At 42.2% G+C, this 24308-nt stretch overlaps 1 protein-coding gene across 4 annotated transcripts in view; it reads right to left on the bottom strand.

Annotated features, from left to right (window-relative positions):
- SULF2 (sulfatase 2) overlaps nucleotides 1–24308 on the bottom strand; it is a 273848-nt gene that overhangs the window by 232460 nt on the left and 17080 nt on the right. For 2 of the 4 annotated variants that reach the window (XM_083508022.1, XM_083508021.1), the window contains exon 2: nucleotides 23028–23102. The exons of the other annotated variants lie outside the window; for them this stretch is intronic. The gene's annotated coding sequence lies outside the window, so the exon portion shown is untranslated. The remainder of the gene's footprint in view (nucleotides 1–23027; nucleotides 23103–24308) is intronic. 4 annotated transcript variants of the gene reach the window in all.

Genomic DNA, 24308 nt, shown 5'->3' with positions numbered 1-24308 from the left:
GCCAACCTAGCAGTTTGAAAGCACGTCAACATGCAAGTAAATAAATAAATAGGTACCACTCCAGCGGGAAGGTAAACAGCGTTTCTGTGTGCTGCTCTGGTTTTGCCACATGACCTGGACAAACATTAGCTCCCTCAGCTAGTAAAGCAAGATCAGTGCCCCAACCCCAGAGTCATTAGTGACTGGACTTACAGTAACTATCAGGGGTCCTTTACCTTTACATTTACAATACTATCTGGTTTTTAACTCCATCTGAAAAGTTAAGACAAAAGATGCACAACACACAAACATTTATTTATTTATTTGGCATGGTGTGATTTTCTTAGCTTTGTTAATGAAGGAATAAAGGCTCCTTCATTTGGTCTGAAGGGATATGGACTCCAACAATTAATACAATTTTTCCTCTCTTCCTTTCTTTAGTGTTACGATTTTTTGTTGGATTGAACTATGTATAATACTGAACAACTGGATCTGTTCTTAACATCTGACATGCACACCACTCAGAGAACACTTAGAGAATGGTTACAACAGACACTGTAATGATTATCTGTATTTCAAAACCTAGACACACACTTAGCTAGGAATAAGTCCCTTTGAACTCAATAAGTAGCCATGCATAGAATTTTGGTTGGTAGGGGAGTGGTTGGTTTTTGGTTCTTGTTTTTGCTTTTGCTTTCATTATGAATTTTGGGTTCTTTTTTTGTATTTGTATGTTGTGAACTGTCCTGCGAACTTTGGATGAAGGGTGGTATACAAATTTAATAAATAATAATAATACAGAAGTATACTGGTACCTCGGTTTTCAAACGTCTCCATTGACGAACGTTTTGTAAATGCTTCCGTTTTCGAATGCACCTCGGAAGTCAAACGGCTTCCACTTAGTGTATATGTCGTCCCCCGTCCCCCCCAGTTTTCTCTATTAAATTTGCAGGCTGCCCTCTGCGCCTTGGTCTCTGAACATTTCAGAACTCAAACGGTCTTCGGGAATGGATTATGTTCGAAAACCAAGGTACCACTGTATATAAATTGTTGAAATGAATAAATAAATTATTCAAGCACTGCAAAGAAAGAATGAAAGTTGGCAACTTCTCAATCACTGCTCTGGTCGGTGTGAATGCAAGAATCATGTACAAAGGAATTACACTTTGCCATTGCAATCTTCTCACTCACAGTCCTCCCCCAGCGCACCCCAGCAGAAGGAACGTTCTGAGGTGAAAAGAGGAGTGAAGACCCGGGAGGACCACCACCAAGTATGAAATCCTGTTAAACCCCTTAACAATACCCAAACTAACAGACCCTGACAGAATAAGCTCATAAACTGTCGGTGGGGGAATGAAGGGGGGCAGGGAGGTAGGAAATTAATGCAAGATACTGGAGCTGTTTTTCCATATGCAGAATTCCCTGATCTCCGATGGCTGACAAAAGAAGTTCCCATTTGAAAATCTGCTGCAGCTGATAAAAGTGGAAGCGCTTAGGATTGAGAATTTAAAATTCCTTCAGCATTCAAAACGTATTATTTAATCTTTTTGATGCAGGTATTTAGTTAAAATTCAGAATCAAATTCAGCTTCATTAAATAGCTTTATCTCTCAGATTAAGAATGATGTAATCAAGGCAGGTGTCCTATCATACTTGGAAGTAAGTCACATTGAACATATTAGGTCTCACTTCTCAATAAAGATGCACAGGATTATGCTGTGCTATTAATTTTAAGTCAAGAGTCTTGTTTAAATCATTCTTTGCCAGGTTTTGAATGTAGTGTAGTTAAGAGTGCTGGTCTAGAACCTGGGAGACCAGAGTTCAAATCCAGGTTCAGCCACAATGCCCACTGGGTGATCTTGTGCCAGTCATCGTTTCCCTCACAGGGTTGTTTTGAGGGATTGGAAAGAACTGAGTATACCACCTTGAGCTCCTTGGAAGAAAGGTGGGATAAAAATGTAATAATAAATAAAAGTGGGACGAAATCTCTACACACTTCTTCTGCAAGCATCAAAAACTATAAAAACCAAGTGCAGGGGTCCTTGGTAGCCAGTCAAAATTTGTGGTCTCCTTTCCTACTTAAAATGAAGCGGGAGGGTGTTGTTTCCAATGTCAGTGTTGGGCTTTGGTGATGCTCAGTGCACCTCTGAAGTCTAGTAAGTTTACGAATGCTCCCCACCCCTTCTCCCCAGCTGTGAGTTCAGGTGTAGGACCAGGCCGCTGTCCTTTGCCAGAGGAGAGGGGGAGATCTACACAGCACACTAGCTTCTGGAGTCCTTGCCAAATACCATTTGCTCCCATCAAACACTCAAAAACTACTCAGCTGATTCGGATAGAACATTCTCCAAGAGAATGGTTTTACTTTGCTGCTACAGAAGAAGAAGAATAAAGAATAGGAGAGAAGGGTTACTGGTGTGGGCAAAAGGCACATTCATAACTCTTGCTTAATAAACTGAGACATGGCCACCCAAATGTGGCCTGAGTGTTAACATTGCTATAAGAAGCTTACCGTATTTTTCGCACCATAGGACGCACCGGATAATAGGACGCACCTTGTTTTAGAGGGGGGAGAACAAGGGAAAAAAATTCTACCGCTCTCTGCCCAGCGCCCCTTCAGTGAAGCGGCAGGAGGCGCTGTGCAGAGAGTGGGAGAATTTTCCCCCTCTTGTTTTCCCGCTCTAAAACAAGGTGCCCTTTAAGGTGCGTTCAGGCGGCTACCTTGGAAGCCTGGAGAGCGAGAGGGGTCGGTGTGCACCGACCCCTCTCACTCTCCAGGCTTCAGGTTCCTTTTGACCTGCTCTTTGGGGCTGGCGGGGGAAGCCCACCACCAGCCCCAAAAAGCAGGTCAGGGAGCAGCGGAAAGGCGCAGCAGAGAGGCTGCTGCCATAGTCACGCGTCACTTCTCCAGCTGGGAGAGAGTCGCGGGGCTATGGCTTCTTTAGCCCCGCGCGCGCTCTCCCGGCTGGAGAGGTGACGCGCGCCTATGGAGGCTCCTGCCATAGGTGTGCGTCACCTCTCCAGCCGGGAGAGGGTCGCAGGGGGCTGCTTTAGCCCCCCGCGCACTCTCCCGGTTGGAGAGGTGACGCGCGCCTATGGAGGCTCCTGCCATAGGCGCACGTCACCTCTCCAGCCGGGAGAGGGTCGCAGGGGGCTGCTTTAGCCCCGTGCGCGCTCTCCCGGCTGGAGAGGTGACACGCACCTATGGAGGCTCCTGCCATAGGCGCGCGTCACCTCTCCAGCCGGGAGAGGGTCGCAGGGGGCTGCTTTAGCCCCGCGTGCGCTCTCCCGGCTGGAGAGGTGACGCGCACCTATGGAGGCTCCTGCCATAGGCGCGCGTCACCTCTCCAGCCGGGAGAGGGTCGCAGGGGACTGCTTTAGCCCCGTGCGCACTCTCCCGGCTGGAGAGGTGACACGCGGCTATAGAGGCTCCTGCCATAGCCCTGCGTTACCTCTCCAGCCGGGAGAGGGTCGCCGGGCTATGGCGTCTTCGCTCCATAGGACGCACACACATTTCCCCTTCATTTTTGAAGGGGAAAAAGTGCGTCCTATAGAGCGAAAAATACGGTAATTTATATTCCTTACATTTAGGGAAAGTGGCAAAACAGCATCATTTGTCTAAAACTGACTAACGAGGCATACTGTTTGCAAAACACACAAACATTTATTTATTTTTTTATATTTTATTTTTATCCAGCCATTTATCTATCAAGATCCCAGGGAAGTTCACACCCCCCCTCCCCCCAAATGCTACACTTCACAAAATACAACAATAAGATCTAACCATTACTAAAAACATTACATTCGGCAGGCAATGCTCCAATGACTGTACTAAACATACATATGTGAACCACACCTGCAGCTGATGCACAGCTACCCACCCACAAAAGCCTGAATGGAGAAAAAACACACACAAATTAAGCTAAATAGTGAATACTGTACAACATATTTGCATGCTGGCATGTACCAAACCTTTTCACTGTGTGCGCACCAGACAACATGGCAGCAAAACAGGGTGGCATGTATCATCATGACAGGCTTGATGCCTGGTATCCAAGATACGTTAACATGCTGATAAGTTACTTGTTTCCCAGCTGTGAGAACTGGTTGCTGCATTTGATTCCTTGGTTGAAGGCAAGCTAAATTAAAACTGCAGTGACCTATATTGTGCTTCAGCTAATGACCCAGTTAACCTCTGGTTAATTTTTTGTCTCCTGGTGTCCTGGGAACAGGGAGATGTTTACTTCGGTTGTGACAAACCTTTAGAAACGAGCCACTGGCATTTCTTTATTCTGGAGCTGTGTGTTTTAATAGAAATTAGCTAATGAACCATGGGGGTCTGAAGAAGTTGCTGAATCCCAATGAGGGGCTTTCTCTCTGTTCTCCTCCACCCTAATTTACATGACTTAAGCTTTTTGCCTTTTAATTTCTCCCCCTTTCCCCCTTTTTGTTTCTTGATTATTGATCTGTCTCCTGGGGAGGAAACAAACCATTTTGCTTAGTGGGTAGGGCATTACTGTTGGCAGCTTTCCAGCTAGTGTCTTCACAAGTTTTATAATACAAATTATACCAAAGGCACACATACACATATGTTGGCAAGGAAAGCTGCAGCCACAAAGCACTTTTTATCCTTGACATAGCTGGTATGAAAACAAATGGGAGCATAATTGCAAAATAACAATGTTGTCCTTGGTAGAAGGAAGGTCCGTCTAACCAGAAGTAATGTAACTCTCCAGTGGGAATAGGAAATTGCTCCAAGTGAGGTAACACACGTAGCTTGACTCTCCTTAAGGAAATGATAGTGCATCTGATAACTGGCACAGGGGAAGAAAGACAGGAGCCTTTGTAGGCTCAATATGCAAGTTTACTCCTGATAATCCATACTACATAATAAGGATTGGGGCTTGCGCCCACGTAGTGAGAACTTGGTTAACTAATCAAATGGGCTGGTTTACTTAGATCAGGGATGGGGAACCAAATTCAGCTGAAGGACTGCAGGTTCTTCTTGTTAAGTATAGTGATTTGATTTACTGAAAGTGGCAATGCTTAAATGCATTACTGTGTGTTAAATTCTGGAATGTTCCCCAGTAACTCTAATGTGATTGGTTAACTCTGGTCACATGGGAGGTATCTTATTCCATTCTCCATTTTGTTTTTTGTGTGAGTGACTTGACTGTAATGGCTGCATGTCCATGGACACCGAAGAAGAGACAGTGTTAGATAACTCTCTCTCTAAATGCAATAGAGGAGAGGAGTGCTAAAGTTTCTGTGTGAATATATGTGACAGAAAGAAGTACAGAAGCTAATGTTCTCCCAAAGAAGCAGTAAAGAGAAATCTTTTGGAAGGAGAAAGTGGGAACCTCTCAGAAGGAGCTGCATAGCCTAGATGAGCAATGTAAGGTAAAAAAGTAAAGGTTGGTTAAGTCCAATCAAAGGTGACTCTGGGGTTGTGGCGCTCATCTTGCTTTCAGGCCAAGGGAGCCGGTGTTTGTCCACAGACAGCTTTCCAGGTTATGTGGCCAGCATGACTAAACCGCTTCTGGAGCAATGGAACACCATGATGGAAACCAGAGCGCATGGAAACACCGTTTACCTTCCTGCCACAGCGGTACCTATTGTATTGATCTACTTGTGCTGACATGCTTTTGAACTGCTAGGTTGGCGGAAGCAGGGACAGAGCAACGGGAGCCCACCACCATCGTGCAGATTTGAACCACCAACCTTCTGATCAGCAACCCCAAGAGGCTCAGTGGTTTAGACCACAGCGCCACCAGCTCTGCAGCTGAGTAATGTACAGAAGGCTGAGTGCATGTACAGTGGTACCTCAGGTTACATACACTTCAGGTTACAGACTCTGCTAACCCAGAAATATTACCTCGGGTTAAGAACTTTGCTTCAGGATGAGAACAGAAATCGTGCTCGGGCAGCGCAGCAGCAGCGGGAGGCCCCATTAGCTAAAGTGGTGCTTCAGGTTAAGAACAGTTTCAGGTTAAGAACTGACCTCTGGAACAAAGTAAGTACTTAACCCGAGGTACCACTGTACTGAAAAGAGAGAAAGACACACTTCGTTTGCATGTTTAAGGAAGAAGCTGTAATCTTCAGCTAAGAAAAACTAAGCCCGTGCTTAGATAAGCATGTGAATGTAAATACTTTGCATATATTCTTCTTGAGCTATATGTTCTGCAAGTAAAAAGTGTTTGGACATTGTTTTAATTTCAAGAAGTGGGTCAGTATTGCACACAATTTGGCTTCCTGACTGCAGTTTAGCTACTCTGCCAACACTCCTGTGCAACATTCCAATGGCGGTTGGGGCCAGAGGTGGTTGTACACTAGGCTGATTGCTGCACCAACCAGGCAAACCAGAAGCACGATCAGAATTCAATGACGCATTCAAGCCACTTGAGGAAGGTGTGAAGCAGGGCAAGTGAGGGTTGTGGCCAGGGGATTCAGGCTGATGAGGGAGTGTAGCCTGGGGAGGATCCCAAGGGCCAGAGAGAGAGGCCTGGAGGACCACATTTAACCTCTAGGTCTCAGTTCCCTACTCCTTCAGTAAGCCATAGTTAACACTAGCCACAGTTCACTGTTTGAAAATAACAACAAACTACAATTAGCTGAAAATGAAAGCTTGTAGCTATGCTGTAGGAAGAGGTGGTATATCTTATGAGCCTGAGGCTTGTTATACATTACACCTAACCAGTTCTTTTCAACCTGATGCCCTCCAGGTATTTTTGACTACATCTCCTAGCATCACTGACTACTGGTCATGGTGGCTGGGGCTGATGGAAGTTGGGAACTGAAAGCACCTGCACAGTACTGGGCTTGGGGAAAATGCAGCAAACTATAAGACACACTTCCTGCTGCCGACTGGTTTCCAGTATGCGCCTCTATAATTTATTGGAAGATTTAAATGCCAAATAAATTTTAGGTGATTAAAAAAAGACATGTTTATAGATTTATGCACAGAACTCCCATTAGAAAAGTTGGAATGATATTTCCTAATTTGATATGCTTTCTTCAAATATTTAAGAAAACAGACTATATGAAATATTACCTATTTGAGCAATATAGATTTTTCTGCGTGTTTCTGGCAGACTGAAATGTTTTTGATTAGATAATGTCTTGAAACAGCTTGCAAAATAACACACATAAAAAATAGCAAGGGAACCAGTAGTCATTCCATTTGGCTTACCAAAGGGACCACAAAGGTTGAAAAGTAACATTTTTATTAGCATTTGTAAAAATTATGGAAGCAAAACACTGTAAACAACACAGTTCCAACAAAGAGGCTCCAATTCGTATTAATTTGGGAATAAAATTTATTAGTCTCGGCATAATGTACTTCTGTGTAAACCTGTTTAGGATTCTATTACATTGCATAGAAGTGGCTAAATGAAGTCTGATGTGGGGCAGAAATGGGGGGGGGGATCTGCTTCTAAAATTAATATGACACAATTACAACCACAATCGATTGAAACCAAGTTTTAAACTGATAATAGCAAGACTAGTGATTTATAAGTAGGTAAATTATATTGTATTTTCTGAAATTGTGATATGTTAAGATTTGAAGAATTAACATAGCCAAGTTAATTATTCTGGGTATCATTCAGCTAAGTTTTACTGAAATTAATAAAGCTCATTGATTTTAATGGGTCTACTCTGAGCCAACTGAGAGCACAAGCACATCTATCTACTTATGTGATCATTGCTGGGCAAGCCCTGGATCCCCTGTTTGAAAGGTGAGGATGTCTGAACTAAGGGCATGTTTAGCCTGGAGAAGAGGAGGTTAAGGGGTGATATGATAGCCATGTTCAAATATATAAAAGGATGTCATATAGAGGAGGGAGAAAGGTTGTTTTCTGCTGCTCCAGAGAAGCGGACATGGAGCAATGGATCCAAACTACAAAAAAGAAGATTCCACCTAAACATTAGGAAGAACTTCCTGACAGTAAGAGCTGTTCGACAGTGGAATTTGCTGCCAAGGAGTGTGGTGGAGTCTCCTACTTTGGAGGTCTTTAAGCAGAGGCTTGACAACCATATGTCAGGAGTGCTCTGATGGTGTTTCCTGCTTGGCAGGCGGTTGGACTCGATGGCCCTTGTGGTCTATTCCAACTCTATGATTCTATGATTCTAAGGAGCAGAGCCTTTGGCAGTGGCTGTCCTAGAAATTTGAAATAGCCTCCCTATGAGGTTCAGCTATGCTCCTTTCCCTTTTGGTTTTAGAAAATTATGTGAGGCCAAGTTATTATTATTATTATTATTATTATTATTATTATTATTATTATTATTAAAGCATATGGCTAGCTGAAAGAGCTCAAGTGCTTTATGGAACCACATCCCTGAGATATGACAGGTACACACGATATCTCCTTCCCAGAAACAATTGGAGGCATTTTGTTTCAACAAGTTTACAGCTGGTTTTATTTATATATTTTTTAGTTGTTTGTATTGTAATATTGTAAATTGCCCTAATTTATGAAAGGTGATTCATAAAGTAAAATAATAACAACATTTAAAGGGGCTGATTTTATTTTCACTGTTGCTTTGATTTATTCTTTTTAGGTATTGTATTGCTAGTTACATAGATATGTGAATAGTTTTAGTTAGTATGGCCAAGATAAGGATTTTAAGCAAAGCCATTATCATTCTTACATTGATTACTCTTTCAGAAACAGCCTTTTATTCTTTCAACAGTGAGGTTCAAATCAGCTTTGTAGTAATTCCTGATTGACCATGGCATACATTTAAAGGGTGGAATTCAATGTCATGCTATTACAATCATTCCCTATCCACAAGCACCGCAGCTTGCTAAACAGAAAAATCCACCCCCCGCCCTCCACAGGCTGTTCTGGTGGTTCTGCTGACTCTCCCCCACAAGCCAATTTCAGGGGACACATGGGGAGGAGAAGGGGAAAAGCTCCATTGAGAAAGTAGAAGTCCTTACACAGGCCTCCCACTGGTGGGGTTTGTTCGGTGAATTCTGCTTTGAATACAGAATAATTGTCATCTTCAGATAGAATAGGAATGTCTCCTGCCTCAAACCTTGGAGTCCAATTGCCAATCAGTGCACACAATACTGAACTAGATCATGCCTTCTATGCCTCCACCATTGCTTTGCAATGTCATCCAGAGAGGGTGCTGAGCCGCGCTTCCCAAGCACTGGAACTTAGCAATGGATAATGGTAGCCTTTAGCAAACCACATCTCACGAGTCATTGCCAGAATAATCTACACACAGGATTTGGTAGAGGTTGTTTTCCTGAGGTACGATGAGCTCAGCTTTCCTATGTCTTGCTTCTCAGTCAATGCAAAAAAAGTTTGCTTGAACACCAAAGTCCTCTGTCTCTTTCTTGCATGGGCCGGCTGGCCAGTTAGCCCGCCCTGTGCTCAGTCAGTCTTACCTAGAAATTAGCAGAACTCATTTCTTCTTATCTCAACCCTACAGAGAAATCAGGAATATTTGTACGCATCCATAATCTATGGGCTAAGGATATTTTCTTTAATATCAAAGAAGAGAAACTGACTAGATTGGCATTTTGTCCCTGAAAACCACCAGTGGCTCCTGGTAAATACCGTACAGCATAAGATGATTCCCGACCAATTCACAGGGCCCCTGTTCAACAAAGTGAATACATCAGTGTATGATAGCACTTAAGAGTTCTGGACTAGGACCTGGGAGACCAGTGCTGAAATCCCCGCTCAAACATGAAACTCACTTGGGTGACCTTGCACCAGGCCCAGTCTCTCAGCCTCACAGGGTTGTTGTGAGGATAAAATGGGGAGGGGCAGAAGCATGTCTTTGGAGGAAAGATGGGATACATATGCATATATAAACAAATAAATAAATATTCTCAAGCTCCAAGGCCCAATAGGCAAACCAGTTATCAATATACAATCATACCTCTAGATACGATCGGATCCGTTCCGGAGCCCCGTTTGCATCTATAGGTAAATGTAACTAGCGACGGCACGTCTGCACACGCACGTGTCACTTTTTGCCACTTCTGCGCATGCGTGTGACGGCAAGCAGCGAAACCCGGAAGTAACGCACTCCGTTACTTCTGGGTTGCTGCGGAGCGCAACTCGAACGTGCTCAGCTCGAAGCATATTCAACCCGAGGTATGACTGTATGAGGAAAACTGTTACTGTAGCAAAGGGTTGACACCACAGCTCAACAGCATCGGGTCAGTATCTAGCACATGCATACCATACTAGATTTTGCCAATATATGGTAAATATCCAGTCTAAATTTCAGGGATAGGAATGCTCTTCAAGAGAACAAAATTAATGAAAATTACAATGCTAAATCCTTTTTTATTGTCGCTAATTATAGTTTTATACACACATTGATTAATCAGGGGCCCAACTGAGAAACGTTACTTGGGGAACATTGTTTGATTTTTTACAATAAATAATTCATTTGCCAAAAATATTGAAGAGGACAATGGGAAGGGAATAGTGGGTATCCGTGTTGGCTTTTTTGCAGTATGGTAGCGCTGCAGAGAGCTTGCTGGGGAGACCATGCATTAAAAAGGGACTCAAAAATAACTTAAAGAAGGTTTTAATAAGAAAAACAAAAACTACATTTACACTAAATACATCAACAAACCAGACCCAACCACCAACCCATCCCCCAGGGTAATGGGAGAGCTAGGTGCTGCTCCTTATATACTCTACCCAATTGCTGACATAGTTTAATCAGTACAACTCAGCAGCACCTGCTATGTTTCACAGCTGTAAAGCTGGGTCTCGTTAGTTTGCTCTGGCCCTTGCTCTGGCCCCTTAAAGACACATACATTGGGTGGAACAGTGATGAACCTTTACATTTAAAGAGACCATTCAACAATCCGCAGCAAAATACTTTCCCCAAAAGAGCAGCATATTAGGAGGCTAGGCCCCCAAATACACTAATGCTTTTAAAACTAATTGTTTCAGTGTGCATGTACTAGCAGGCAATAAAGCTTCAACTATACACACTCTGTACTTAACACTTAACATCCCCTATTCTTTCCCTTGCTCACTGGAAGGACAGATTGTGAAGCTGAGGCTCCAATACTTTGGCCACCTCATGAGAAGAGAAGACTCCCTGGAAAAGACCCTGATGCTGGGAAAGATGGAGGACACAAGGAGAAGGGGACAACAGAGGACGAGATGGTTGGACAGTGTTCTCGAAGCTACAAACATGAGCCTGACCAAACTGCGGGAGGCAGTGGAAGACAGGAGTGCCTGGCGTGCTCTGGTCCATGGGATCACGAAGAGTCGGACACGACTAAACAACTAAACAACATTATTTCCCTTAACGTTACTGAATGGGCAAATATTGAAGAGGGGAAGAGCTTAAAATGCACCCCTTCTCTGGTAAGGCAGCTCAAATCTTAGTTGGGTAAAGACCTAAAGCCCCATCTAAGTTTAGCCCAAGTCAAAGTCCAGAGTGCTAACCATTATAAAGTTAAGAAATGCATAAGAAGTGGTTAAAAAGGTGGATCATCAGAGGTGCTGATGGAAGTCTATAGATATATAGATAGATAGATAGTTTAGCCCAATTCAAATCGGGACTCATACCACATTCCCACAATGCCCTGGGCCAGCTATCACCCTTCTTCTCAAAGCCATACATCTAAAGTTGGGTTTCCACCTCTCCAAGTGTTCAACAAGCACAATCAAAATGCTCAATTTAGCTGCTGCTTGCCACTCCCCACTTTCCCTGTTACATCTCCCTAAACTATCACCTGCTTTTCCAAGGTAAGGTTGACAGCAAAAGGCTACCGTGCTAACTGGGGGTATCCTGTGGAAGTTCTCCTCAGATGAAAATAACCGAGTGAGTGTTTTTTGGTGCCAGGAATCATGGGGCTTTACTACAAGTCCAACAATCCCTGGTTGCAAATGATATTGGATGGGTCTTCTACTGCATGTTACTTTCCTCACCTTCAGAAATGTAAGGATTTACTCATTAATTTTTACTTGTGCAGTGGGAAGGCTAAATTGACCACAGAGGTTTTTAATCTTGAACATGAACAAGCAAATTTTAGGATCTCTAGATTACTGGTTTGTTTGCTGGCCTTCCTACATCTTCAGTAAACCATTGATTTCTCTTAAGAATTCTCCCCACACAAACATTATTTGTCTTGCATATGACTTTATTTATGTTCTCACTATAATTTATTTGACTGTGTTCGGATTATTTTGCCTTTTAAATTTAAACCCCAGCTTTTACATTCTGAATTAACTAGACCCCTTGTACTTTCTTATCTTTTTGTTCGTTTCTTCACTCTTACTAGGCATTAGATTTTTCATTTGTCAAACATCTGCACCCATGAACTCTAGTCATTCAGGGTATCTGGAAGTCTGTCCCCACCAGTCTTCTTTTTTACTCCCTTCTTAAAGTAAAAGCAGCAATTTCTCCTTGTTTTATTATTCTTAATTGTTTCTTATTTTATTTACTTATACACTGACAGAAAAAGAAAAAAGTGCCATTTTTGCGTAACATGATTTATGGCTTTCTCCATACTCTTTAAAGGAAGCATACAATTGAACTATATTCATAACCTTTTCCCTCTTTTGTTTCTTCCTTGTCTTACGATTGTGAACCAGAGAACAGGGCAAAATGCAATATTCAGTTTTCTTTGAAGGAGAGACTTAGTCTTAGGGCACCTCGTGGGATCTCACATATTTGTGTGCTGCATTTTGTTAATCTGATGTACAACTGCTCTTAAGTTTGTGGCTGAAGATTTGAACGTTTGCATGAATGACTGAATCGAAAATTCAATCACAGGAGCACAACATTTTCTACACTGACGGGAAGTAGCTCTCCAGGGTCTTTCCTCTGCCCAGCCTGGAGATGGCAGGGATGGAACTCAAGAGTTTTGCATGCAAAAGGCCTTATCACCACTAAGCTGTATATCCACACCAAATTACTTGTACTGGGCTTGGTTTTAAGTGCTTTATTATATTTATTTTCATGTAAATAATTTACTACTACAATCATGGTTTTCACATTACAGCACTCAGTGTGTTTTGCACTATGTGTCAATGTAAATCAGTGTTATTGTACCTACAGGTTATATTAATCACAGCTAGGGCCAGAGGAAAATTCAATTCAGGACACATTTAAAGCCAAATCTATCAAATTCACACTTTCCTCTCTCCCCCCCCCCCTCTCTCTCTCTGTGTGTGTATGTATGTTCGTGTTCTGAAGCACAACAATCCCTTGGAAAAAAACACACTTATCTGAATTTTGTGACGTAGTTATCCAGCCAATGTTCACACAAAAATCATATTGGGGGGGGGGAATGTGCATAAGAATGAAGATATATAACATGCAAAAATGCATTATATTAGTGCGTGGGGAACATATGCACTGCACCAGTAGTTATTGGACTCCCAGCTCTCACCAGCCCCAGCAGCCATGGGCAACGGGCAGAAAAGACAGTAGCTAGAACCAAGCAACATCTGGTGGACCACCTCACCCTGACCCAATTCACACCATGCCTTTTGACCAAATGATCTCCAAAGCAGTTTTCAATACATCAAAGCAATGCAAAGAACTGCTCAAAGGTCTTGTTCATCTGGTTGCTAGCAGTTGCCAGGGCCTTGCTCCTTTTGCTTTTATACTCCTAGGACAATGACCAATTTGGGCAAAGTTCTTTCTGGAAGGCAAAGCACACTCCCTGCAGCTACTCCTTCTCTATCTCAATGATCTTTCCCTTGCCGTAGTGTTCTTCCTAGAGGCTAAACCTCCTATTGTCCGTTGTCCCTTGGACAGGCAGTGAGGGCCAGAGTGTGCCTCTTCTCATTTCTGCTGTCCCAGGGCAACTCATTTTATCATGCCAGGATAAAATGTGGTTGCGTCACCCTGATTATGTGGAAAGGATATGAAGAAAGTTCAGTTCATCCATTGATATTCATCATGTGGTTACTGGAACGTCAGGTGCTGCAGATCAAATTTCATAGTCCAACATTTCATATCAACTCAGACGCGATGCTTTCAAGTAGAGGCTATTCACCTGTGAGCCATCGAAATGTTAGAAATCACCTGAAGAACATAAATGAGTGAATTCAGCCCTGAGAGAATTTCAGTTGGAAAGGGCAACTGCTCACCTGGAAGAGTAAAATGGCTTGCATCCAATGTAATGCTAAGTAACCATCTGATCAGCAAAAGGATTTCTGCAACAAGACTCTCCTCCCCTTGTGCACCCCCAAAATCTGTTCTGGGATTCCCCATCCCCAATCTTCCAGACCAGATTTAGAGAGGGCATTATGAAGTGACTGTGGGCCCTCAGGTGTTGTTCGATTACAATCCCATCAGCCTCAGCCAGCACGACCAGTGGCCAGGGATGATGGGCACTGTAGTCCAAAAACAAAGGAAGCCCCTCACTTTCCCCATATCCCAATAGTGATGACCATTGCTGATAATGTGGGTGACTGGTCATATAAAAACACTCCAGATAAGATCCTCCCAGAGTTTTATTTTTTCTCTTAATAACATCCTTCCTATTGGTTGTATAAATGCAGGTAAGCATTGTGATACATGTGTAAGGACTGCAGCCTATTTTGTGCCTTCCAGTACAGCTACCCCAGAGCGATACTATATGCCAAGTAAAAAAAAACTTTGATCATTAATCTGAAGATAAAATACTTGCTATGTCGGCAGCAATTCTAGAAAATATTTTTTACCTAACAGCAGTGAAGTCATGCTGCTAGCTTTATTTCATCATGCTAAATATTATTATTATTATTAATTTGTTTGGATCTTAGTAAATAATTCTTTATATGCACATGAACTAGTAGTTTTATTTCTGCTTATATCAGGGAAAGAGAGAAGAGAAAAAGACCATGGTATTTTAAAAGCTGACTTTAGTTTTGCATTTAGTGGCAGCTCTTGAATTACTCAGAAAAGAGATTAATAATGTAACACACATACAGAGAGAGAGAGAGAGATATGAATGCATGATTCATGAAGGATACAAATGGCAGCTTCTATTTAAAACTTTCCTGTGATCACAAAGGGACCACCAAGGCAGTTTTGCCCATCTTCAAAAGGGAGGGGGTGGGGAGAAGACCCAGGTTAACTACCAACTGGTGAGCTTTATGTCAATGCTAGGAAAGGTCATAGAACACATAATGAAATACAGTTGACAACCATTTTGTGTGGGGGTTCCATTTCTAGACCCAGTGCACATATAAGGTTGCCCCACCCATCCTGCCCTGTTCCACCCCCCACCCCCCACCCCATTCCACCCTTTTTGTGATGTGTCGAGTGACTTTTCAGGTCACTTCCAAGTTTAGTGCCATATGTGCGTGCTCAATCCCATGTTTTTCAGACACGCATTAATCAGTTGTTGCCTGTAGTTGGTCTGTGAGCACTTAGAAAAGGATGCTGTGAATACTTAGACCCAGCATGGGTTTCTCGAAACCAAGTCGTGTCAGATGAATCTCATTTCACTAATTCTCACTAATGGTTCCTCGTCATCTTGCAGAGGAAGGCAACCAATATGATCAAGGGGCTGGAAACCAAGCCATATGAGGAACAGTTGAGGGAGTTGAGACATTTCCAAAGTGAAATTATATATTTTGATGCCAGTGAAATTCCATGCCCCCCTTTTTTGGAGTCTTGAATAAAATTTATGCTTCCTCATAATGTGAAGATCCAAACCTTTTGGAATATGTAGTGGTGCCAAGAGTACAAGATGCAAATTGAGCAAACCACAAAGGGAGTACCCAAAGGTTCTTTTGATTATTTCCAGGTGAATTCTCTGCAATATGAACATGCATGCACTATATCAGTTTCTTAGCTCAGGAAACAAGTTTGTAATAGATGCATCATGTGCAATACAAGCTGATTTAGCTGATCTCATTTTGGACTGCTAAAAATCTGTATTTATCCTTCATCACTTTCTGCCACACTTTCACCCACTGAAGAAAAAAATAAACTACGAATGTCCCTTGCTTTGAAGTTCAGTCATTGGTTTCTGAGTATCACAAGCTGAATCCAGATATACAGTTGTATCCAACTAAATCACACTCAGATTAGATCACTTGAAATCTGTGGCTATACGCTTGAGTGTGACTTAGTTGAATACACCCTAAACCATGATTTAGTCCCAATGATTTCAATAAAAGAAAAGCGTGACTAAGCAAAGCTGCATTCCTAACACCTATTACATGGGAGTAAGCACCAATGGATTCAATAGGGCTTGCTTCTGAATAGAGAGGGGGTCATATCAAATGCTGGTTCATACTGTCTTCCAGTTGCACTGAACTTTGTTACTCCAAGCACAAGTAGCCAATTTGAGTGGCCCTGAAGAAAGGCAGGACTGCTTAAAAACTATTTATAAATGTACAAAGGATCTCTCATTGTAAGTACTGGCTTCAAAATGTGTTTCGAACTGCACCATTGGCAAGTGAGATGGGGAGCAAAAGGGCAACACTGATTCCCACCAAAGTAACATGTAACAGGCTGGAGGAACAAAAGGGCATTAGTTTCAAAGTAAGCTAGTTGAACTTTGTTTCCAATGCAATCAATGGAACTTCAGTTAACTAACAGGTTACTCTGGATCCAACCCATTGTTAATGCATATTTTTTTTTGCGGGGTGTGTGTGTGTCAGGAGCTGTTTCCCAGTGAAGAAACAAAACAGTCACAAGGTCTGGTCACATTTTTTAAGTCACTACAAACAATTTCCTAGTGATGTTCCCCAAAGCAATCAGTATGAGAAGCACCATCTGCACTTTGCATATTGCAGATGCACAATGCTGCTCTATGTCTGATGCCAATTAAGCCAATATATGCAACATTAATTATGCTAATGATATGGCCCTAACAGACAATCCCCTCCTTATTGATTTATTTCTACAGCGATGCAGAAAAGGCCAGCGTGGCGTGCGTAAAATTGGTGGAACATTGAGTGCTAACAATCTTCTCTGAACTTCCCGAGGCAACCTTGCAGATAAAGCTAGGCAATCTCCCAGGCACCTGCGCAATACTTATGTGTTACAATGTGGCTTGGATATGGAATTTCACAAGCTATCTAACAGAGAAGACATTTATTCTCACTAAGGTTAAGTGGCTAACAGCTAGGCTTCTTTTAAAAAGGGAGAACCCATTCTGGAAGCCTAGTAGTGCCTAGCTACTGTTCTAGCTCCCTCCCACCAGACCCCTCTTCCATTCTGTGGCAGAATAAAAAGATAATCAGCTACAAGCAGACAAAAACTGTTATAAAAGATCAAAGCAGAGTGAAGTGGTTTAGACACTAGTCAAAGCCCAAATGCTAATGTTTCAAATGAACTTGCAGTGAACCATATTGTGTATGAAATCATTTTGATCCAGCTCCAACGCGGCATCATCTGCACGTCTGTATTAATGATATCACCCTATTGAGGGAACAGATGCAAATATCAGAACACATCTGAAGCCAGCTTTGTTTTTCCAGAGGAAGCAGAATCTGATAGGACAGTCTCTCTATTTGCAACCTCCCTATCTAATGAACAAGATACAAAAGAGGTTGTATGTACATGGTGGCAGGGGCAGGGGCAGGGGTGGGGAGAGAGGCAGAAAGCCCAAGCTTTCGTTTCCAATTTCGCTGCAGCAATTTGAACCACAGCTAGACAAGCTGCTGTGCAGTTTAAAAAGCTGCCTGTCTCTTCAACAGTGGAAACTGTAGCTGGAAAAACCAAGGATCAAAGGTCTGGCTGTGTGCAAAGTTCTCTACCACATGCTTATATCTCTTGTTTGGATACCAGTCCTATGAAGTACGGAGAAGAGAATGTGTCAATTTCAGTTTCTCCGTTTCACATTTTTCCAATCTCGAATTCTCTGCATTTCCATGTCAGTTTGTAACTTTGTTTTCTAAGAGTTCCCTTTGTCTTATTTTGGAAGCAAACCCCTATCAAGTTTCATGAACCAGGAAGGAGGAAAACAGGGTTCATTTTTTCCAAAGCATTTTTAGTGCCAGTGCTGATGAAAATACTTATGAACATTCAATTTTAAGAAGTGCTGCAAAAAAACCATGTTGGCACTACCTTCCAAATGACAACTATCCTTGCAAAATCTTTAGCATGAAACAAAGACTTTGAATTTATCACTGTTTTCATTCCAGTGGAATGGGGAAAACAACACACCCTCATTATCCAAGTTGCTTAAAATGTTATTTGCGACACTCCAGGAAAATTAATTCCAGGAACATGCACCAGGGCATTTCATATATCTGGTTGTTTTAATAATCTTCAGAGAGATATAAATAGATAGCATGCTCAGATGAAGACTCTGGAACTTAAAGCAAAGTCATCTTACCACAAAAAGGAGAAAGTTAAAACCAGAGCATGTGTAAGATTGTGAAATAGTGGAATTATTATTGATTGGGACCATTTGTCAGAAGAAGGGATTGTCTTCAAGAGAAGTCACGAATCTGACACAACCCCATTTAAGGCAACAGACTCTGGACTAAACCTTTTCCTTCTTCACAGAACCAAAACAACTTCTGCACAGAGGAGACTAGCTTTCAAAGACTCCGCCTAGCCAGAGAATGCTTGACCTTTAAACATTTCGATATTGTCAGCAACCAATTTGGAACAAGTCTCCCGAAACAGAGAGGAGCATGTTCTACACAGAGCAATTGTTGATCTAGTCTTTTGGTTGGAATGAGATATATAACCAGATACTCATACTATCATGGGCTTTAAGAGGTAAATATTCACTCTCATGACAGAAAGTGCCAGGCTTTGGGGAGAGGTGTGTCACCTGATTCAAGGAACTACTAACTGGGAGACCAGTGCTGAAATCCCCACTCAAACATGAAACTCATTTGGGTGACCTTGCACCAGGCCCAGTCTCTCAGCCTCACAGGGTTGTTGTGAGGATAAAATGGGGAACGGTAGAAGCATGTCTTTGGAGGAAAGATGGGATACATATGAATACATAAACAAACAAACAAACAAACATTTTCAAGCTCCAAGGCCCAATAGGAAAACCAGCTATCATTATATGAGGAAAACTGTTACAGTAGTGAAAGGCTGACACCACAACTCAACAGCATTGGGGAATTGTGTAAGCATGACTTTATAGAACTCACTTGTCTAAGATGAAAATCTCAAGGCTGGTTGCTGTTCAGACTCACTGACTCTTGAGGTTGATCTCTTTGCAAAGCTATGTGGTAAAATCCCATGGCACTGCAGTTCCCTCCTCTCTTACCTGCACTCTTAAGATTACGCACACCTCGCATTTCTTTCCTGGGATTTCTGCTAATATTAAATAAAGCCCAATTCCTGTTCTTACCTGCTACCTGTTAACCTTGCCTGCTTAACTGCTGCTTATTTGACTTGAAAGCTAGTGTGATTTAACGGTTACAGTGCCAGACTAGAACTGGATAGGTATTGGTGTGAATGCTCTCTGGATGATCTATTCACACTATTTCAGCTTGATCAACCTCACAGGGTTTTTGTTGCAATAATAATAATAATAATAATAATAATAATAATAATAATAATTTATTCATACCCCACCCATCTGGGGTATAAATACCCAGCCACTATATAATGAGAGGACGCTGCCTCTAAAACATATTGCAAACTACCCTGAGTTCCTAGGAGAAAGGCTGGGATTACAGTGTAAAAAGTAATTTATTTAAGGCACATGACTCAGTGTGAATACAATTTAGCAACTGGTAAAATTCTTACAAGGGTGTGCATGAAGCCACAGTAAAACAGTCATCTCAGTCCATATAAATACAGTGGAACCTCGGGTTATGTACCATCCTCCTTATGAACGCTTCGGGTAATGAGCTCTGCTAACCCGGAAGTAGATGCTCCTGGTAGCAAATTTTGCTGCAGGAAGTGAGCGGAAGTTGCACACTGGCAGTGTGGCGGCACCGGGAGGCCCCACTAGTGAAAGCGCGCCTCGTGTTAAGAACGGTTTCAGGTTAAGAACGGACCTCCGGAACAAATTAAGTTAATAACTGGAGGTACCACTATAGCCAAATTACCCCTGGTGTGTGTTCTCTAACACTACAAAATTTTGGTCAATGGTATCATCATGTCAGTTTTACTCTGTTTCCCCAGATTTCTGATCATGCACAAGAGTGTAATGAAATTCTCTTTACTACTTGGCAGAATACTACATTGAGTAGACACAATTACCACGTTATCATCCATCTTCTATTAATATGTTGTAATGCATGTCTTACTATGTTAGTCAAGAAGTCGTCTGGTCACCCACGCAGGTTCAGGGACAATGCCAAACAGCCAGTCAGCTCATGGGAAGTTACCACTTGGTAAAATAGTCACCTGCATTCATACAGGCAAACACTCTTATTCTTGGTATTTTGCCAGACAGCATCACTCTCTTCCCTGAACAAATGATTGCTGTGATTGCAAACAATCTGTCTGGAGCTGTTCCAATGCAATCTTCTGGATCAGACTTCCCAGCCCAGGGAACACACATAAAGCACCCGTTTTGCATGTACATATTCTCCTGTTGGATTAGGGGTGATGATTTGTTTGTGCTAAGTCTCAACTGAAAATCCTGGCACATTCATCTGAACTCTAAGAGGGGCTATGTGCACTTATAAACCTTTCTCTATTAGTCAGCATTAGCTGCTTCCTGCTCATTTCTGTGTCATTTATTGTGTGCTAAATGGAACAATTCTTGCTTATTAAGTAAAAACGAAAATCCAACAATTGATTGTAAAAAGAGAGAGAGAAGAGCTTAATTTTACTAAGCCAAATATCCTAAAATTATTATTTGTTCAAACTGATGGGAAGTCTCTTTAGGATAACAACCACTCAGCATAACATCTTCATCTTGAGTTCTCTCTCAAACTGATTGCAAAGATCAAATACCCTTAAAAAATCACCAGAAAGAAACCAACTACAGATACCTATGTACAACTAAAATATGGAGAATTCTTAACTGTACACAAGCTATCATTTCAATGGAACAATGAAGGAGACTTTCCCCTTACTGGTATTACAGAACTAGCTCTGAGCTGACAAAAGTAGATTTATTACTATACTAACAAAGATGATGGAGTTGCAGTAGGATATGCATCTCTCCTGATTCCACTTACTTTATATACCTTACTACTGTAGTCCATGAACTGGGAACCTCAATACTGGATTACTGCAATGCACTCCATGTGGTTACCACCAACACATGATACCATCAAAAGAACTGAAGTGACTTCCCATCTGCTACTGGACTAGGCTGAAGGTACTTGCCTGGTATGTCCCAGCTCAGTCATTGAGATTATTTGGGGGAACACTATTAGTTGTCCCCCACGGACCAGAAACACAACTTATGCTACTGAGTCATGCAATCAGTGTAGTGCACCCAACACTACAGAACTTCCTCCCATTAGAAAGCAGGCAGGCATGGTCCCTACTAAGTTTCAGATGCCAGGTGAAAAGAAAATTAATTCATGAAGCCTTTTCACCATGGATGCTGTTCTGATGTTTTATTCATGTTCTAAATTTTGTATGTTTTTATTCGAGAACCAGATGAGATGAAAAGTGGTATGTGTGTGTGTGCAGTCCCACATGGATACTGGAGTTCTGAAACATCTGGTTTCATCTATTTTATTCTTAGAGGAAACATTTTAGAACACAGAAAGCACAATTTTCTTGAGTGTGCTGGAGACAGGGAGCATAAAATGTTCACATGCCACACTAAGCTTGATTAATCCACAATGTGTACCAGCACACACAGCAGAGAACCCTCTTTACACAAGCAAGAGGTTGGCTTAATATTCTTTCTGAATCAAGGATGATTGTTTCTTTTGCCCCAACCAAGTGTGGATTGCTGCCCAGCCTTGAACCATGGTTTGTGGTTGGCTTTGTAATAATGGTATCTTAAGGTGAAGCAAACCATCAAACCCGGGCCATAGCTCAATGCTAGTGCATCTGCTTTGCATGCGGAAGGTCCTAGGTCCAATCCCTGGCATCTTCAGGTAAGGCCGGGAGAGACATAGGACTATTAGACTATTGTTCCATCTAGCTCATTATTGTCTACAGCACTGACTGGCAGAAGCTTTCAAGATAGGAAACTTTCCTAGTCTTTCCCGGAGATACCAGGGACTGAACCTGGGACCTTTTGCTTGATGCTGTATTGTTTTCAGTTGGAAGCCGCCCAGAGTGGCTGGGGAAACCCAGCCAGATGGGTGGGGTATAAATAATAAATTAATATTATTATTATTTGCTTACAAAACATGTGCTCTGTAACTGAACCAGTGCCCTTCCCTAAAACAGCTAAATACATACTGTGCCTAAGTGAAAGAAACTGGTTGAAATACGATCTTTATTATTATTATATGATGTTGTCCTAACTCAGTTTAGCATATTTGCAAGAGAATGCACTTACACCAAAGTGCCACACTTATTATTCAATTCTCAGAGCTCACCGTTTTACTTCGAATGGGTCACAAAGAAATCATCTGCAATTTAATTTTCATGTAAAAATTCATTTTCTGAATGAGACAAACCAACACCATCCACATACAAGAAGGAGGCATCATCAGGATTGTGGGAAATTCAAGATTTGCAGAAGTACGTTTTTTAAGGGGAGGGCAACCCCGATTGGCGCGGCAGGGAAATCCCTTAGAATAGTTCAATAAGGCTAGAACATGCTTAGTAGTCATGTAACACTGAGTGCCTGTTTGGGATGGATGGAAACCAACCAGGAGAAGAAGGAAACAGAGTTCCTTGGAAAGGGTATGATGGGCAGAAACCTGGAAATAACCACAGTGGATTTGAGCCAATGCAAGTATTTTTCTTAATTTAAAATGTAGTCAAGACAATGCATCATTCTATTACAGAACAAATAATCTTCAGGGTCTGCTTTTTAAAAGATCATGTAGGAGATACTAATGTTTTGCCCAGGCTACAGAATTCTGGCAGCAAATATCCAACAAGTTTAGAAAGCAACCGAGTGTTTCATTATCTCCTTAATCACACCATAAAAGTATAGCCTACTTCCAACATTTCTGCTTTGTGGTTAAAAAAATATATTGGCTATATTTTTGCACATGCCTACAGGAGGGTGGGGTGTGTTCAAAACAATATATCACTTACTTGGGAGGAAAACATGCAATATCCACCGCATCATGCCATTTCTATTCTCAGAGCAGCTACCTGGTAGATACTGACCTAAAAATAAAAATAAAGAAAGCTGTCAGAGTACAGTATGTCTGATGGGTTCTCTCGTCTACGTACATTTGATGTACTGCCTTCTATCATTGCTTGTGCTAATGTTCCACAATTTGAGAGCGGCTGCTCCTGCTTTGCTGGAAGCTATTAAGAACTATTTGTCTTTTCAAGCTAAATATTCAGACGTATTATATAAACAATCATTCCTAAAATACAGCCCAACTTGAGAAGTGCTTAGTCTGCAGAAAACTCACCTCCTGCTGAGCCTGCTTAGGATTAGCAGCCTCACACCCTTTTCACGTATTCCATTGTTTGCTGTCAAATGCAGACTCAGAAGAAGTTGCAGCCAATTCCAATAAATACCCAGTACCTGGATGCAGGGTAGGGGTGGCAAGTGGCCTGGGTGGCAGGTTAGTGGGGCAGTAAACAGCATGCTTCCTGCCAACCTAGCAGTTCGAAAGCACGTCAAAGTGCAAGTAGATAAATAGGTACCACTCTGGCGGGAAGGTAAACGGCATTTCCGTGTGCTGCTCTGGTTTGCCAGAAGCGGCTTAGTCATGCTGGCCACATGACCTTGAAGCTGTACGCCGGCTCCCTCGGCCAATAAAGCGAGATGAGCACCGCAACCCTGGAGTCGGCCACGACTGGACCTAATTGTCAGGGGTACCTTTACCAATTAAACAGCATGCTGCCCTGCCTCTGATGATGACACAGATGCAGAAGAGAGAGGAAGAAGTATGGTGTGCTGCAGCACATGCTCAGTGACTCCTCTCTCTGCATTACTTCCCCTCCATCTGTGCCTTGCGCAGAACCCAGAGTGAAGCTAACAGAAGAAAAGGATTTTCATAAGGATTTTAAAAAGAAATTGCAAATCACTGCAGAAATATGGAAAACTGAATTTAATATGGGGGGGGGGACACACACAAGAAATGGACAGAACCAAAACTGATGGCTCCTTCCATCCCTACTTCCAGGATTGCTATTCCCACTTGCACCAAGAGAGGAAGGAGAAGCGACCAGACAGTGTACACTAGCTAAACCACAAGAAAGGAGAAAATCTGGTTTATCCTTATAAGTGAACATGGCCAATGAATTAGTCAGGTGGCCAATTCTCTTCAAGTGTTGGGAAGAAAATCTGGGAAGAAAAATAAGAGTGTCATATTTAGGGTGGCACACCATGCTGCTCAATCCATACTAGGCAGACTG

Source organism: Podarcis liolepis, assembly GCF_965112155.1.
Source record: "Podarcis liolepis genome assembly, chromosome: 6".
Classification (NCBI taxonomy): Eukaryota; Metazoa; Chordata; class Lepidosauria; order Squamata; family Lacertidae; genus Podarcis; species Podarcis liolepis.
The sequence above is the reverse complement of the archived record's forward strand: the minus strand, read 5'-3'. Positions and strand labels throughout refer to the sequence as shown.